Source organism: Lissotriton helveticus, chromosome 1_2 (assembly GCF_964261635.1).
Source record: "Lissotriton helveticus chromosome 1_2, aLisHel1.1, whole genome shotgun sequence".
NCBI lineage: Eukaryota > Metazoa > Chordata > Amphibia > Caudata > Salamandridae > Lissotriton > Lissotriton helveticus.
This window is the reverse complement of record NC_136058.1, coordinates 377,758,994-377,771,493: the sequence shown is the minus strand read 5'-3', so window position 1 is coordinate 377,771,493 and position 12,500 is coordinate 377,758,994. Positions and strand designations below refer to the sequence as shown.

At 47.7% G+C, this 12,500-nt stretch overlaps 19 non-coding genes across 19 annotated transcripts; 9 read left to right on the top strand and 10 right to left on the bottom strand.

Annotated features, from left to right (window-relative positions):
• Nucleotides 1-34: 34 nt before the first annotated feature.
• On the top strand, nucleotides 35-105 carry TRNAG-GCC (transfer RNA glycine (anticodon GCC)). Its single transcript has one exon. It is a non-coding gene; the product is annotated as a tRNA-Gly (tRNA).
• A 1,627-nt stretch (nucleotides 106-1,732) lies between these two features.
• TRNAG-GCC (transfer RNA glycine (anticodon GCC)) lies at nucleotides 1,733-1,803 on the top strand. The gene has a single exon. It is a non-coding gene; the product is annotated as a tRNA-Gly (tRNA).
• Nucleotides 1,804-1,874: 71 nt separating this feature from the next.
• TRNAW-CCA (transfer RNA tryptophan (anticodon CCA)) lies at nucleotides 1,875-1,946 on the bottom strand. The gene has a single exon. It is a non-coding gene; the product is annotated as a tRNA-Trp (tRNA).
• Nucleotides 1,947-2,194: 248 nt separating this feature from the next.
• Nucleotides 2,195-2,268, bottom strand: TRNAN-GUU (transfer RNA asparagine (anticodon GUU)). Its single transcript has one exon. It is a non-coding gene; the product is annotated as a tRNA-Asn (tRNA).
• Nucleotides 2,269-2,475: 207 nt separating this feature from the next.
• On the top strand, nucleotides 2,476-2,546 carry TRNAG-GCC (transfer RNA glycine (anticodon GCC)). Its single transcript has one exon. It is a non-coding gene; the product is annotated as a tRNA-Gly (tRNA).
• A 1,753-nt stretch (nucleotides 2,547-4,299) lies between these two features.
• On the bottom strand, nucleotides 4,300-4,371 carry TRNAW-CCA (transfer RNA tryptophan (anticodon CCA)). The gene has a single exon. It is a non-coding gene; the product is annotated as a tRNA-Trp (tRNA).
• A 248-nt stretch (nucleotides 4,372-4,619) lies between these two features.
• Nucleotides 4,620-4,693, bottom strand: TRNAN-GUU (transfer RNA asparagine (anticodon GUU)). The gene has a single exon. It is a non-coding gene; the product is annotated as a tRNA-Asn (tRNA).
• Nucleotides 4,694-4,900: 207 nt separating this feature from the next.
• On the top strand, nucleotides 4,901-4,971 carry TRNAG-GCC (transfer RNA glycine (anticodon GCC)). Its single transcript has one exon. It is a non-coding gene; the product is annotated as a tRNA-Gly (tRNA).
• Nucleotides 4,972-6,597: 1,626 nt separating this feature from the next.
• On the top strand, nucleotides 6,598-6,668 carry TRNAG-GCC (transfer RNA glycine (anticodon GCC)). The gene has a single exon. It is a non-coding gene; the product is annotated as a tRNA-Gly (tRNA).
• A 71-nt stretch (nucleotides 6,669-6,739) lies between these two features.
• On the bottom strand, nucleotides 6,740-6,811 carry TRNAW-CCA (transfer RNA tryptophan (anticodon CCA)). The gene has a single exon. It is a non-coding gene; the product is annotated as a tRNA-Trp (tRNA).
• Nucleotides 6,812-7,059: 248 nt separating this feature from the next.
• Nucleotides 7,060-7,133, bottom strand: TRNAN-GUU (transfer RNA asparagine (anticodon GUU)). Its single transcript has one exon. It is a non-coding gene; the product is annotated as a tRNA-Asn (tRNA).
• A 207-nt stretch (nucleotides 7,134-7,340) lies between these two features.
• TRNAG-GCC (transfer RNA glycine (anticodon GCC)) lies at nucleotides 7,341-7,411 on the top strand. Its single transcript has one exon. It is a non-coding gene; the product is annotated as a tRNA-Gly (tRNA).
• Nucleotides 7,412-9,180: 1,769 nt separating this feature from the next.
• On the bottom strand, nucleotides 9,181-9,252 carry TRNAW-CCA (transfer RNA tryptophan (anticodon CCA)). Its single transcript has one exon. It is a non-coding gene; the product is annotated as a tRNA-Trp (tRNA).
• Nucleotides 9,253-9,500: 248 nt separating this feature from the next.
• On the bottom strand, nucleotides 9,501-9,574 carry TRNAN-GUU (transfer RNA asparagine (anticodon GUU)). Its single transcript has one exon. It is a non-coding gene; the product is annotated as a tRNA-Asn (tRNA).
• Nucleotides 9,575-9,781: 207 nt separating this feature from the next.
• TRNAG-GCC (transfer RNA glycine (anticodon GCC)) lies at nucleotides 9,782-9,852 on the top strand. Its single transcript has one exon. It is a non-coding gene; the product is annotated as a tRNA-Gly (tRNA).
• A 1,611-nt stretch (nucleotides 9,853-11,463) lies between these two features.
• On the top strand, nucleotides 11,464-11,534 carry TRNAG-GCC (transfer RNA glycine (anticodon GCC)). The gene has a single exon. It is a non-coding gene; the product is annotated as a tRNA-Gly (tRNA).
• Nucleotides 11,535-11,605: 71 nt separating this feature from the next.
• On the bottom strand, nucleotides 11,606-11,677 carry TRNAW-CCA (transfer RNA tryptophan (anticodon CCA)). Its single transcript has one exon. It is a non-coding gene; the product is annotated as a tRNA-Trp (tRNA).
• A 248-nt stretch (nucleotides 11,678-11,925) lies between these two features.
• Nucleotides 11,926-11,999, bottom strand: TRNAN-GUU (transfer RNA asparagine (anticodon GUU)). Its single transcript has one exon. It is a non-coding gene; the product is annotated as a tRNA-Asn (tRNA).
• Nucleotides 12,000-12,206: 207 nt separating this feature from the next.
• TRNAG-GCC (transfer RNA glycine (anticodon GCC)) lies at nucleotides 12,207-12,277 on the top strand. The gene has a single exon. It is a non-coding gene; the product is annotated as a tRNA-Gly (tRNA).
• The last annotated feature ends 223 nt before the right edge of the window (nucleotides 12,278-12,500 follow it).

Sequence of the window (12,500 nt, the reverse complement as noted above, 5' to 3'; positions counted from 1 at the left end):
GGACAGAGCTATGCCTGTGAACTCCCCATGTGAAGCATTGGTGGTTCAGTGGTAGAATTCTCGCCTGCCACGCGGGAGGCCCGGGTTCGATTCCCGGCCAATGCAAGGTTGCGTTCCTTTGACTTTGTTTTCGAAAGGAAATATATGAACTCAGTGGGGAATAAAATGGTAAGCAGTGACCCCGATGTGATTTGACCACGCAACCTTCTGATCTGGAGTCAGACGCGCTACCGTTGCGCCACAAGGTCCTTACACTTACAGCCTTCAAGCCAGATCAACAAATGCTGATGGCCTTTTGACTTATTTTCCCCTCCTCATATGCCTACAGTTGTATTACAGGGCTAGGCCTTTTGTTTTCTATCCTAATTATGAAATTGACTGCAGGTGCAGAGAGAACGCAGAGGATTGAAATGTTCAGATAAAGGGTCTTAAGCAGGAGAGAGCAGAGGTACGTATCTGTGTTTCATTAAAGTGTTTCATGCCGGCAAAAAGGATACTTCCCTGGGTGGGCTTGAACCACCAACCTTTCTGTTAACAACCGAACGCGCTAACCATTTGCACCACAGAGGTTAATAACTGTAGCACAGTTCCTGAGACTCAATATATATCTTGATAATTGTGTGCCTGCCTGGAGCTTGTGTTATATAATGCGTCTTTATGCCATACAGCATTTCTCATTTGCTTAGTGTCTTGTTATTGTTGGACGTAATGATGAATAGACTACTGTCTAATGGTCTTAGAGCCAGTATTACTACCGGTCCCAGTGTATGAGACACATACATGACTTTTCTGTTGCCTGCTTAGCATAGCTCCCTGCTCCTCTGTAGGTGTGCTACCAGCCAGTAAGGCGTGTGCCTTGCCCATCAGATGTGTTATGTTAGACTTGACTTCTCTGTGAGCAAAGTCTCCCTCCCATAGCAGGTGCTTTCTCTGAACTCTTGACTTGTAAGACTGCTGGGAAAGGCCCTCCCTAGCCCCTCACTCAGATAGATACATTTACCTTCAGAGCTCAGCTTTGGAGAAAGAGATTGGGGAGAGAGCAAATAGGGGAAGGCCCATGGTGCACACTTTATTTTACATAAAAGCTGGGGCTTGTGGGAGGACAGGGACAAGAGGGTTCTCAGGGAAAGAAATCCCAGGAGTATTGATGGCTAGGCCCTGAAACACAACAATCCCGGATTGGCAAGGCACAATATGCCTGTGCAACAGGCCTGACCCTAGGCTTCCGGAGTTCTTGGTCACAAAAGGCTCCAGTGATCTAAGCCCGACCAGGGCTGTGCCCGACCAGGGCTGTAGGCCGCGTTGGGAGCGCGTTAGGGACGCGTAAAGGGACGCAGGGCGCAGAACTCTGCCCGTTTCACCCCAGCATTTAGGGGAGGACACAGAATCTGGGAAAGCCAGTGGGAAGGATTTTCCAGGAGGAGAGTTCAGTGAGATAATCTGAAACACAATAGTGCTGGTGATCTGGCGGGTGCATTCTGTGAACCACTTTTGTCGGGAGCAGCCTGCCATCATGCACTGATAAACACAACTCTAGTCCCAAGCCAGTGACCTCAGCAAATGCAAAGACATTCATAGTTATAGTCTCCTGCATCTGATTCTTGCCATCTTCATGTGAAACGTTGGCGTTATCATGTCTGCTGCGCACACTTTGTTCATATGTGTACAATTTAAGTGTGTGCACCTGATCACTGTCTTGGGCAGAGCTCTGCCTGTGAACAACCCATGTGAAGCATTGGTGGTTCAGTGGTAGAATTCTCGCCTGCCACGCGGGAGGCCCGGGTTCGATTCCCGGCCAATGCAAGACTGCTTTCTTTTGACTTTGTTTTCGAAAGGAAATATATGACCTCAGTGGGGAATAAAATGGTAAGCAGTGACCCCGACGTGATTTGAACACGCAACCTTCTGATCTGGAGTCAGACGCGCTACCGTTGCGCCACGAGGTCCTTACACTTACAGCTTTCGGAGCCAGATCAACAAATGCTGTGGGCCTTTTGACTTATTTTCCCCTCCTCATATGCCTACAGTTGTATTACAGAGCTTGACCTTTTGTTTTCTATCCTAATTATGAAATTGACTGCAGGTGCCGAGAGAACGCAGAGAATTGAAATATTCAGGGAAAGGGTGTCCAGCAGGAGAGAGCAAAGCTATGTATCTGTTTTCCATTCAAGTGTTTCATTCAGGCAAAATAATACATCCCTGGGTGGGCTTGAACCACCAACCTTTCGGTTAACAGCCGAACGCGCTAACCGATTGCGCCACAGAGACGAGTGACTACAGCATCTTTCCTTAGACTCAATATATATCTTGATATGTATGTGCCTGCCTGGAGCTTGTCTTATATAAGCCATCATCATGTGAAACTTTGGCGTTGTCATGTCTGCTGCGCACACTTTGTTCATCTGTGTACAATTTAAGTGTGTGCACCTGATCACTGTCTTGGACAGAGCTATGCCTGTGAACTCCCCATGTGAAGCATTGGTGGTTCAGTGGTAGAATTCTCGCCTGCCACGCGGGAGGCCCGGGTTCGATTCCCGGCCAATGCAAGGCTGCGTTCCTTTGACTTTGTTTTCGAAAGGAAATATATGAACTCAGTGGGGAATAAAATGGTAAGCAGTGACCCCGATGTGATTTGACCACGCAACCTTCTGATCTGGAGTCAGACGCGCTACCGTTGCGCCACAAGGTCCTTACACTTACAGCCTTCAAGCCAGATCAACAAATGCTGATGGCCTTTTGACTTATTTTCCCCTCCTCATATGCCTACAGTTGTATTACAGGGCTAGGCCTTTTGTTTTCTATCCTAATTATGAAATTGACTGCAGGTGCAGAGAGAACGCAGAGGATTGAAATGTTCAGATAAAGGGTCTTAAGCAGGAGAGAGCAGAGGTACGTATCTGTGTTTCATTAAAGTGTTTCATGCCGGCAAAAAGGATACTTCCCTGGGTGGGCTTGAACCACCAACCTTTCTGTTAACAACCGAACGCGCTAACCATTTGCACCACAGAGGTTAATAACTGTAGCACAGTTCCTGAGACTCAATATATATCTTGATAATTGTGTGCCTGCCTGGAGCTTGTGTTATATAATGCGTCTTTATGCCATACAGCATTTCTCATTTGCTTAGTGTCTTGTTATTGTTGGACGTAATGATGAATAGACTACTGTCTAATGGTCTTAGAGCCAGTATTACTACCGGTCCCAGTGTATGAGACACATACATGACTTTTCTGTTGCCTGCTTAGCATAGCTCCCTGCTCCTCTGTAGGTGTGCTACCAGCCAGTAAGGCGTGTGCCTTGCCCATCAGATGTGTTATGTTAGACTTGACTTCTCTGTGAGCAAAGTCTCCCTCCCATAGCAGGTGCTTTCTCTGAACTCTTGACTTGTAAGACTGCTGGGAAAGGCCCTCCCTAGCCCCTCACTCAGATAGATACATTTACCTTCAGAGCTCAGCTTTGGAGAAAGAGATTGGGGAGAGAGCAAATAGGGGAAGGCCCATGGTGCACACTTTATTTTACATAAAAGCTGGGGCTTGTGGGAGGACAGGGAAAAGAGGGTTCTCAGGGAAAGAAATCCCAGGAGTATTGATGGCTAGGCCCTGAAACACAACAATCCCGGATTGGCAAGGCACAATATGCCTGTGCAACAGGCCTGACCCTAGGCTTCCGGAGTTCTTGGTCACAAAAGGCTCCAGTGATCTAAGCCCGACCAGGGCTGTAGGCCGCGTTGGGAGCGCGTTAGGGACGCGTAAAGGGACGCAGGGCGCAGAACTCTGCCCGTTTCACCCCAGCATTTAGGGGAGGACACAGAATCTGGGAAAGCCAGTGGGAAGGATTTTCCAGGGGGAGAGTTCAGTGAGATAATCTGAAACACAATAGTGCTGGTGATCTGGCGGGTGCATTCTGTGAACCACTTTTGTCGGGAGCAGCCTGCCATCATGCCCTGATAAACACAACTCTAGTCCCAAGCCAGTGACCTCAGCAAATGCAAAGACATTCATAGTTATAGTCTCCTGCATCTGATTCTTGCCATCTTCATGTGAAACGTTGGCGTTATCATGTCTGCTGCGCACACTTTGTTCATATGTGTACAATTTAAGTGTGTGCACCTGATCACTGTCTTGGGCAGAGCTCTGCCTGTGAACAACCCATGTGAAGCATTGGTGGTTCAGTGGTAGAATTCTCGCCTGCCACGCGGGAGGCCCGGGTTAGATTCCTGGCCAATGCAAGACTGCTTTCTTTTGACTTTGTTTTCGAAAGGAAATATATGACCTCAGTGGGGAATAAAATGGTAAGCAGTGACCCCGACGTGATTTGAACACGCAACCTTCTGATCTGGAGTCAGACGCGCTACCGTTGCGCCACAAGGTCCTTACACTTACAGCTTTCGGAGCCAGATCAACAAATGCTGTGGGCCTTTTGACTTATTTTCCCCTCCTCATATGCCTACAGTTGTATTACAGAGCTTGACCTTTTGTTTTCTATCCTAATTATGAAATTGACTGCAGGTGCCGAGAGAACGCAGAGAATTGAAATATTCAGGGAAAGGGTGTCCAGCAGGAGAGAGCAAAGGTATGTATCTGTTTTCCATTCAAGTGTTTCATTCAGGCAAAATAATACGTCCCTGGGTGGGCTTGAACCACCAACCTTTCGGTTAACAGCCGAACGCGCTAACCGATTGCGCCACAGAGACGAGTGACTACAGCATCTTTCCTTAGACTCAATATATATCTTGATATGTATGTGCCTGCCTGGAGCTTGTCTTATATAAGCCATCATCATGTGAAACTTTGGCGTTGTCATGTCTGCTGCGCACACTTTGTTCATCTGTGTACAATTTAAGTGTGTGCACCTGATCACTGTCTTGGACAGAGCTATGCCTGTGAACTCCCCATGTGAAGCATTGGTGGTTCAGTGGTAGAATTCTCGCCTGCCACGCGGGAGGCCCGGGTTCGATTCCCGGCCAATGCAAGGCTGCGTTCCTATGACTTTGTTTTCGAAAGGAAATTTATGAACTCAGTGGGGAATAAAATGGTAAGCAGTGACCCCGACGTGATTTGACCACGCAACCTTCTGATCTGGAGTCAGACGCGCTACCGTTGCGCCACAAGGTCCTTACACTTACAGCCTTCAAGCCAGATCAACAAATGCTGATGGCCTTTTGACTTATTTTCCCTCCTCATATGCCTACAGTTGTATTACAGGGCTAGGCCTTTTGTTTTCTATCCTAATTATGAAATTGACTGCAGGTGCAGAGAGAACGCAGAGGATTGAAATGTTCAGATAAAGGGTCTTAAGCAGGAGAGAGCAGAGGTACGTATCTGTGTTTCATTAAAGTGTTTCATGCCGGCAAAAAGGATACTTCCCTGGGTGGGCTTGAACCACCAACCTTTCTGTTAACAACCGAACGCGCTAACCATTTGCACCACAGAGGTTAATAACTGTAGCACAGTTCCTGAGACTCAATATATATCTTGATAATTGTGTGCCTGCCTGGAGCTTGTGTTATATAATGCGTCTTTATGCCATACAGCATTTCTCATTTGCTTAGTGTCTTGTTATTGTTGGACGTAATGATGAATAGACTAGTGTCTAATGGTCTTAGAGCCAGTATTACTACCGGTCCCAGTGTATGAGACACATACATGACTTTTCTGTTGCCTGCTTAGCATAGCTCCCTGCTCCTCTGTAGGTGTGCTACCAGCCAGTAAGGCGTGTGCCTTGCCCATCAGATGTGTTATGTTAGACTTGACTTCTCTGTGAGCAAAGTCTCCCTCCCATAGCAGGTGCTTTCTCTGAACTCTTGACTTGTAAGACTGCTGGGAAAGGCCCTCCCTAGCCCCTCACTCAGATAGATACATTTACCTTCAGAGCTCAGCTTTGGAGAAAGAGATTGGGGAGAGAGCAAATAGGGGAAGGCCCATGGTGCACATTTTATTTTACATAAAAGCTGGGGCTTGTGGGAGGACAGGGACAAGAGGGTTCTCAGGGAAAGAAATCCCAGGAGTATTGATGGCTAGGCCCTGAAACACAACAATCCCGGATTGGCAAGGCACAATATGCCTGTGCAACAGGCCTGACCCTAGGCTTCCGGAGTTCTTGGTCACAAAAGGCTCCAGTGATCTAAGCCCGACCAGGGCTGTGCCCGACCAGGGCTGTAGGCCGCGTTGGGAGCGCGTTAGGGACGCGTAAAGGGACGCAGGGCGCAGAACTCTGCCCGTTTCACCCCAGCATTTAGGGGAGGACACAGAATCTGGGAAAGCCAGTGGGAAGGATTTTCCAGGAGGAGAGTTCAGTGAGATAATCTGAAACACAATAGTGCTGGTGATCTGGCGGGTGCATTCTGTGAACCACTTTTGTCGGGAGCAGCCTGCCATCATGCCCTGATAAACACAACTCTAGTCCCAAGCCAGTGACCTCAGCAAATGCAAAGACATTCATAGTTATAGTCTCCTGCATCTGATTCTTGCCATCTTCATGTGAAACGTTGGCGTTATCATGTCTGCTGCGCACACTTTGTTCATATGTGTACAATTTAAGTGTGTGCACCTGATCACTGTCTTGGGCAGAGCTCTGCCTGTGAACAACCCATGTGAAGCATTGGTGGTTCAGTGGTAGAATTCTCGCCTGCCACGCGGGAGGCCCGGGTTAGATTCCCGGCCAATGCAAGACTGCTTTCTTTTGACTTTGTTTTCGAAAGGAAATATATGACCTCAGTGGGGAATAAAATGGTAAGCAGTGACCCCGACGTGATTTGAACACGCAACCTTCTGATCTGGAGTCAGACGCGCTACCGTTGCGCCACGAGGTCCTTACACTTACAGCTTTCAGAGCCAGATCAACAAATGCTGTGGGCCTTTTGACTTATTTTCCCCTCCTCATATGCCTACAGTTGTATTACAGAGCTTGACCTTTTGTTTTCTATCCTAATTATGAAATTGACTGCAGGTGCCGAGAGAACGCAGAGAATTGAAATATTCAGGGAAAGGGTGTCCAGCAGGAGAGAGCAAAGGTATGTATCTGTTTTCCATTCAAGTGTTTCATTCAGGCAAAATAATACGTCCCTGGTTGGGCTTGAACCACCAACCTTTCAGTTAACAGCCGAACGCGCTAACCGATTGCGCCACAGAGACGAGTGACTACAGCATCTTTCCTTAGACTCAATATATATCTTGATATGTATGTGCCTACCTGGAGCTTGTCTTATATAAGCCATCATCATGTGAAACTTTGGCGTTGTCATGTCTGCTGCGCACACTTTGTTCATATGTGTACAATTTAAGTGTGTGCACCTGATCACTGTCTTGGACAGAGCTATGCCTGTGAACTCCCCATGTGAAGCATTGGTGGTTCAGTGGTAGAATTCTCGCCTGCCACGCGGGAGGCCCGGGTTCGATTCCCGGCCAATGCAAGGCTGCGTTCCTTTGACTTTGTTTTCGAACGGAAATATATGAACTCAGTGGGGAATAAAATGGTAAGCAGTGACCCCGACGTGATTTGACCACGCAACCTTCTGATCTGGAGTCAGACGCGCTACCGTTGCGCCACAAGGTCCTTACACTTACAGCCTTCAAGCCAGATCAACAAATGCTGATGGCCTTTTGACTTATTTTCCCCATCTCATATGCCTACAGTTGTATTACAGGGATAGGCCTTTTGTTTTCTATCCTAATTATGAAATTGACTGCAGGTGCAGAGAGAACGCAGAGGATTGAAATGTTCAGATAAAGGGTCTTAAGCAGGAGAGAGCAGAGGTACGTATCTGTGTTTCATTAAAGTGTTTCATGCCGGCAAAAAGGATACTTCCCTGGGTGGGCTTGAACCACCAACCTTTCTGTTAACAACCGAACGCGCTAACCATTTGCACCACAGAGGTTAATAACTGTAGCACAGTTCCTGAGACTCAATATATATCTTGATAATTGTGTGCCTGCCTGGAGCTTGTGTTATATAATGCGTCTTTATGCCATACAGCATTTCTCATTTGCTTAGTGTCTTGTTATTGTTGGACGTAATGATGAATAGACTACTGTCTAATGGTCTTAGAGCCAGTATTACTACCGGTCCCAGTGTATGAGACACATACATGACTTTTCTGTTGCCTGCTTAGCATAGCTCCCTGCTCCTCTGTAGGTGTGCTACCAGCCAGTAAGGCGTGTGCCTTGCCCATCAGATGTGTTATGTTAGACTTGACTTCTCTGTGAGCAAAGTCTCCCTCCCATAGCAGGTGCTTTCTCTGAACTCTTGACTTGTAAGACTGCTGGGAAAGGCCCTCCCTAGCCCCTCACTCAGATAGATACATTTACCTTCAGAGCTCAGCTTTGGAGAAAGAGATTGGGGAGAGAGCAAATAGGGGAAGGCCCATGGTGCACACTTTATTTTACATAAAAGCTGGGGCTTGTGGGAGGACAGGGACAAGAGGGTTCTCAGGGAAAGAAATCCCAGGAGTATTGATGGCTAGGCCCTGAAACACAACAATCCTGGATTGGCAAGGCACAATATGCCTGTGCAACAGGCCTGACCCTAGGCTTCCGGAGTTCTTGGTCACAAAAGGCTCCAGTGATCTAAGCCCGACCAGGGCTGTGCCCGACCAGGGCTGTAGGCCGCGTTGGGAGCGCGTTAGGGACGCGTAAAGGGACGCAGGGCGCAGAACTCTGCCCGTTTCACCCCAGCATTTAGGGGAGGACACAGAATCTGGGAAAGCCAGTGGGAAGGATTTTCCAGGAGGAGAGTTCAGTGAGATAATCTGAAACACAATAGTGCTGGTGATCTGGCAGGTGCATTCTGTGAACCACTTTTGTCGGGAGCAGCCTGCCATCATGCCCTGATAAACACAACTCTAGTCCCAAGCCAGTGACCTCAGCAAATGCAAAGACATTCATAGTTATAGTCTCCTGCATCTGATTCTTGCCATCTTCATGTGAAACGTTGGCGTTATCATGTCTGCTGCGCACACTTTGTTCATATGTGTACAATTTAAGTGTGTGCACCTGATCACTGTCTTGGGCAGAGCTCTGCCTGTGAACAACCCATGTGAAGCATTGGTGGTTCAGTGGTAGAATTCTCGCCTGCCACGCGGGAGGCCCGGGTTAGATTCCTGGCCAATGCAAGACTGCTTTCTTTTGACTTTGTTTTCGAAAGGAAATATATGACCTCAGTGGGGAATAAAATGGTAAGCAGTGACCCCGACGTGATTTGAACACGCAACCTTCTGATCTGGAGTCAGACGCGCTACCGTTGCGCCACAAGGTCCTTACACTTACAGCTTTCGGAGCCAGATCAACAAATGCTGTGGGCCTTTTGACTTATTTTCCCCTCCTCATATGCCTACAGTTGTATTACAGAGCTTGACCTTTTGTTTTCTATCCTAATTATGAAATTGACTGCAGGTGCCGAGAGAACGCAGAGAATTGAAATATTCAGGGAAAGGGTGTCCAGCAGGAGAGAGCAAAGGTATGTATCTGTTTTCCATTCAAGTGTTTCATTCAGGCAAAATAATACGTCCCTGGGTGGGCTTGAACCACCAACCTTTCGGTTAACAGCCGAACGCGCTAACCGATTGCGCCACAGAGACGAGTGACTACAGCATCTTTCCTTAGACTCAATATATATCTTGATATGTATGTGCCTGCCTGGAGCTTGTCTTATATAAGCCATCATCATGTGAAACTTTGGCGTTGTCATGTCTGCTGCGCACACTTTGTTCATCTGTGTACAATTTAAGTGTGTGCACCTGATCACTGTCTTGGACAGAGCTATGCCTCTGAACTCCCCATGTGAAGCATTGGTGGTTCAGTGGTAGAATTCTCGCCTGCCACGCGGGAGCCCCGGGTTCGATTCCCGGCCAATGCAAGGCTGCGTTCCTTTGACTTTGTTTTCGAAAGGAAATATATGAACTCAGTGGGGAATAAAATGGTAAGCAGTGACCCCGACGTGATTTGACCACGCAACCTTCTGATCTGGAGTCAGACGCGCTACCGTTGCGCCACAAGGTCCTTACACTTACAGCCTTCAAGCCAGATCAACAAATGCTGATGGCCTTTTGACTTATTTTCCCCTCCTCATATGCCTACAGTTGTATTACAGGGCTAGGCCTTTTGTTTTCTATCCTAATTATGAAATTGACTGCAGGTGCAGAGAGAACGCAGAGGATTGAAATGTTCAGATAAAGGGTCTTAAGCAGGAGAGAGCAGAGGTACGTATCTGTGTTTCATTAAAGTGTTTCATGCCGGCAAAAAGGATACTTCCCTGGGTGGGCTTGAACCACCAACCTTTCTGTTAACAACCGAACGCGCTAACCATTTGCACCACAGAGGTTAATAACTGTAGCACAGTTCCTGAGACTCAATATATATCTTGATAATTGTGTGCCTGCCTGGAGCTTGTGTTATATAATGCGTCTTTATGCCATACAGCATTTCTCATTTGCTTAGTGTCTTGTTATTGTTGGACGTAATGATGAATAGACTACTGTCTAATGGTCTTAGAGCCAGTATTACTACCGGTCCCAGTGTATGAGACACATACATGACTTTTCTGTTGCCTGCTTAGCATAGCTCCCTGCTCCTCTGTAGGTGTGCTACCAGCCAGTAAGGCGTGTGCCTTGCCCATCAGATGTGTTATGTTAGACTTGACTTCTCTGTGAGCAAAGTCTCCCTCCCATAGCAGGTGCTTTCTCTGAACTCTTGACTTGTAAGACTGCTGGGAAAGGCCCTCCCTAGCCCCTCACTCAGATAGATACATTTACCTTCAGAGCTCAGCTTTGGAGAAAGAGATTGGGGAGAGAGCAAATAGGGGAAGGCCCATGGTGCACACTTTATTTTACATAAAAGCTGGGGCTTGTGGGAGGACAGGGACAAGAGGGTTCTCAGGGAAAGAAATCCCAGGAGTATTGATGGCTAGGCCCTGAAACACAACAATCCCGGATTGGCAAGGCACAATATGCCTGTGCAACAGGCCTGACCCTAGGCTTCCGGAGTTCTTGGTCACAAAAGGCTCCAGTGATCTAAGCCCGACCAGGGCTGTAGGCCGCGTTGGGAGCGCGTTAGGGACGCGTAAAGGGACGCAGGGCGCAGAACTCTGCCCGTTTCACCCCAGCATTTAGGGGAGGACACAGAATCTGGGAAAGCCAGTGGGAAGGATTTTCCAGGAGGAGAGTTCAGTGAGATAATCTGAAACACAATAGTGCTGGTGATCTGGCGGGTGCATTCTGTGAACCACTTTTGTCGGGAGCAGCCTGCCATCATGCACTGATAAACACAACTCTAGTCCCAAGCCAGTGACCTCAGCAAATGCAAAGACATTCATAGTTATAGTCTCCTGCATCTGATTCTTGCCATCTTCATGTGAAACGTTGGCGTTATCATGTCTGCTGCGCACACTTTGTTCATATGTGTACAATTTAAGTGTGTGCACCTGATCACTGTCTTGGGCAGAGCTCTGCCTGTGAACAACCCATGTGAAGCATTGGTGGTTCAGTGGTAGAATTCTCGCCTGCCACGCGGGAGGCCCGGGTTCGATTCCCGGCCAATGCAAGACTGCTTTCTTTTGACTTTGTTTTCGAAAGGAAATATATGACCTCAGTGGGGAATAAAATGGTAAGCAGTGACCCCGACGTGATTTGAACACGCAACCTTCTGATCTGGAGTCAGACGCGCTACCGTTGCGCCACGAGGTCCTTACACTTACAGCTTTCGGAGCCAGATCAACAAATGCTGTGGGCCTTTTGACTTATTTTCCCCTCCTCATATGCCTACAGTTGTATTACAGAGCTTGACCTTTTGTTTTCTATCCTAATTATGAAATTGACTGCAGGTGCCGAGAGAACGCAGAGAATTGAAATATTCAGGGAAAGGGTGTCCAGCAGGAGAGAGCAAAGGTATGTATCTGTTTTCCATTCAAGTGTTTCATTCAGGCAAAATAATACGTCCCTGGGTGGGCTTGAACCACCAACCTTTCGGTTAACAGCCGAACGCGCTAACCGATTGCGCCACAGAGACGAGTGACTACAGCATCTTTCCTTAGACTCAATATATATCTTGATATGTATGTGCCTGCCTGGAGCTTGTCTTATATAAGCCATCATCATGTGAAACTTTGGCGTTGTCATGTCTGCTGCGCACACTTTGTTCATATGTGTACAATTTAAGTGTGTGCACCTGATCACTGTCTTGGACAGAGCTATGCCTGTGAACTCCCCATGTGAAGCATTGGTGGTTCAGTGGTAGAATTCTCGCCTGCCACGCGGGAGGCCCGGGTTCGATTCCCGGCCAATGCAAGGCTGCGTTCCTTTGACTTTGTTTTCGAAAGGAAATATATGAACTCAGTGGGGAATAAAATGGTAAGCAGTGACCCCGACGTGATTTGACCACGCAACCTTCTGATCTGGAGTCAGACGCGCTACCGTTGCGCCACAAGGTCCTTATACTTACAGCCTTCAAGCCAGATCAACAAATGCTGATGGCCTTTTGACTTATTTTCCCCTCCTCATATGCCTACAG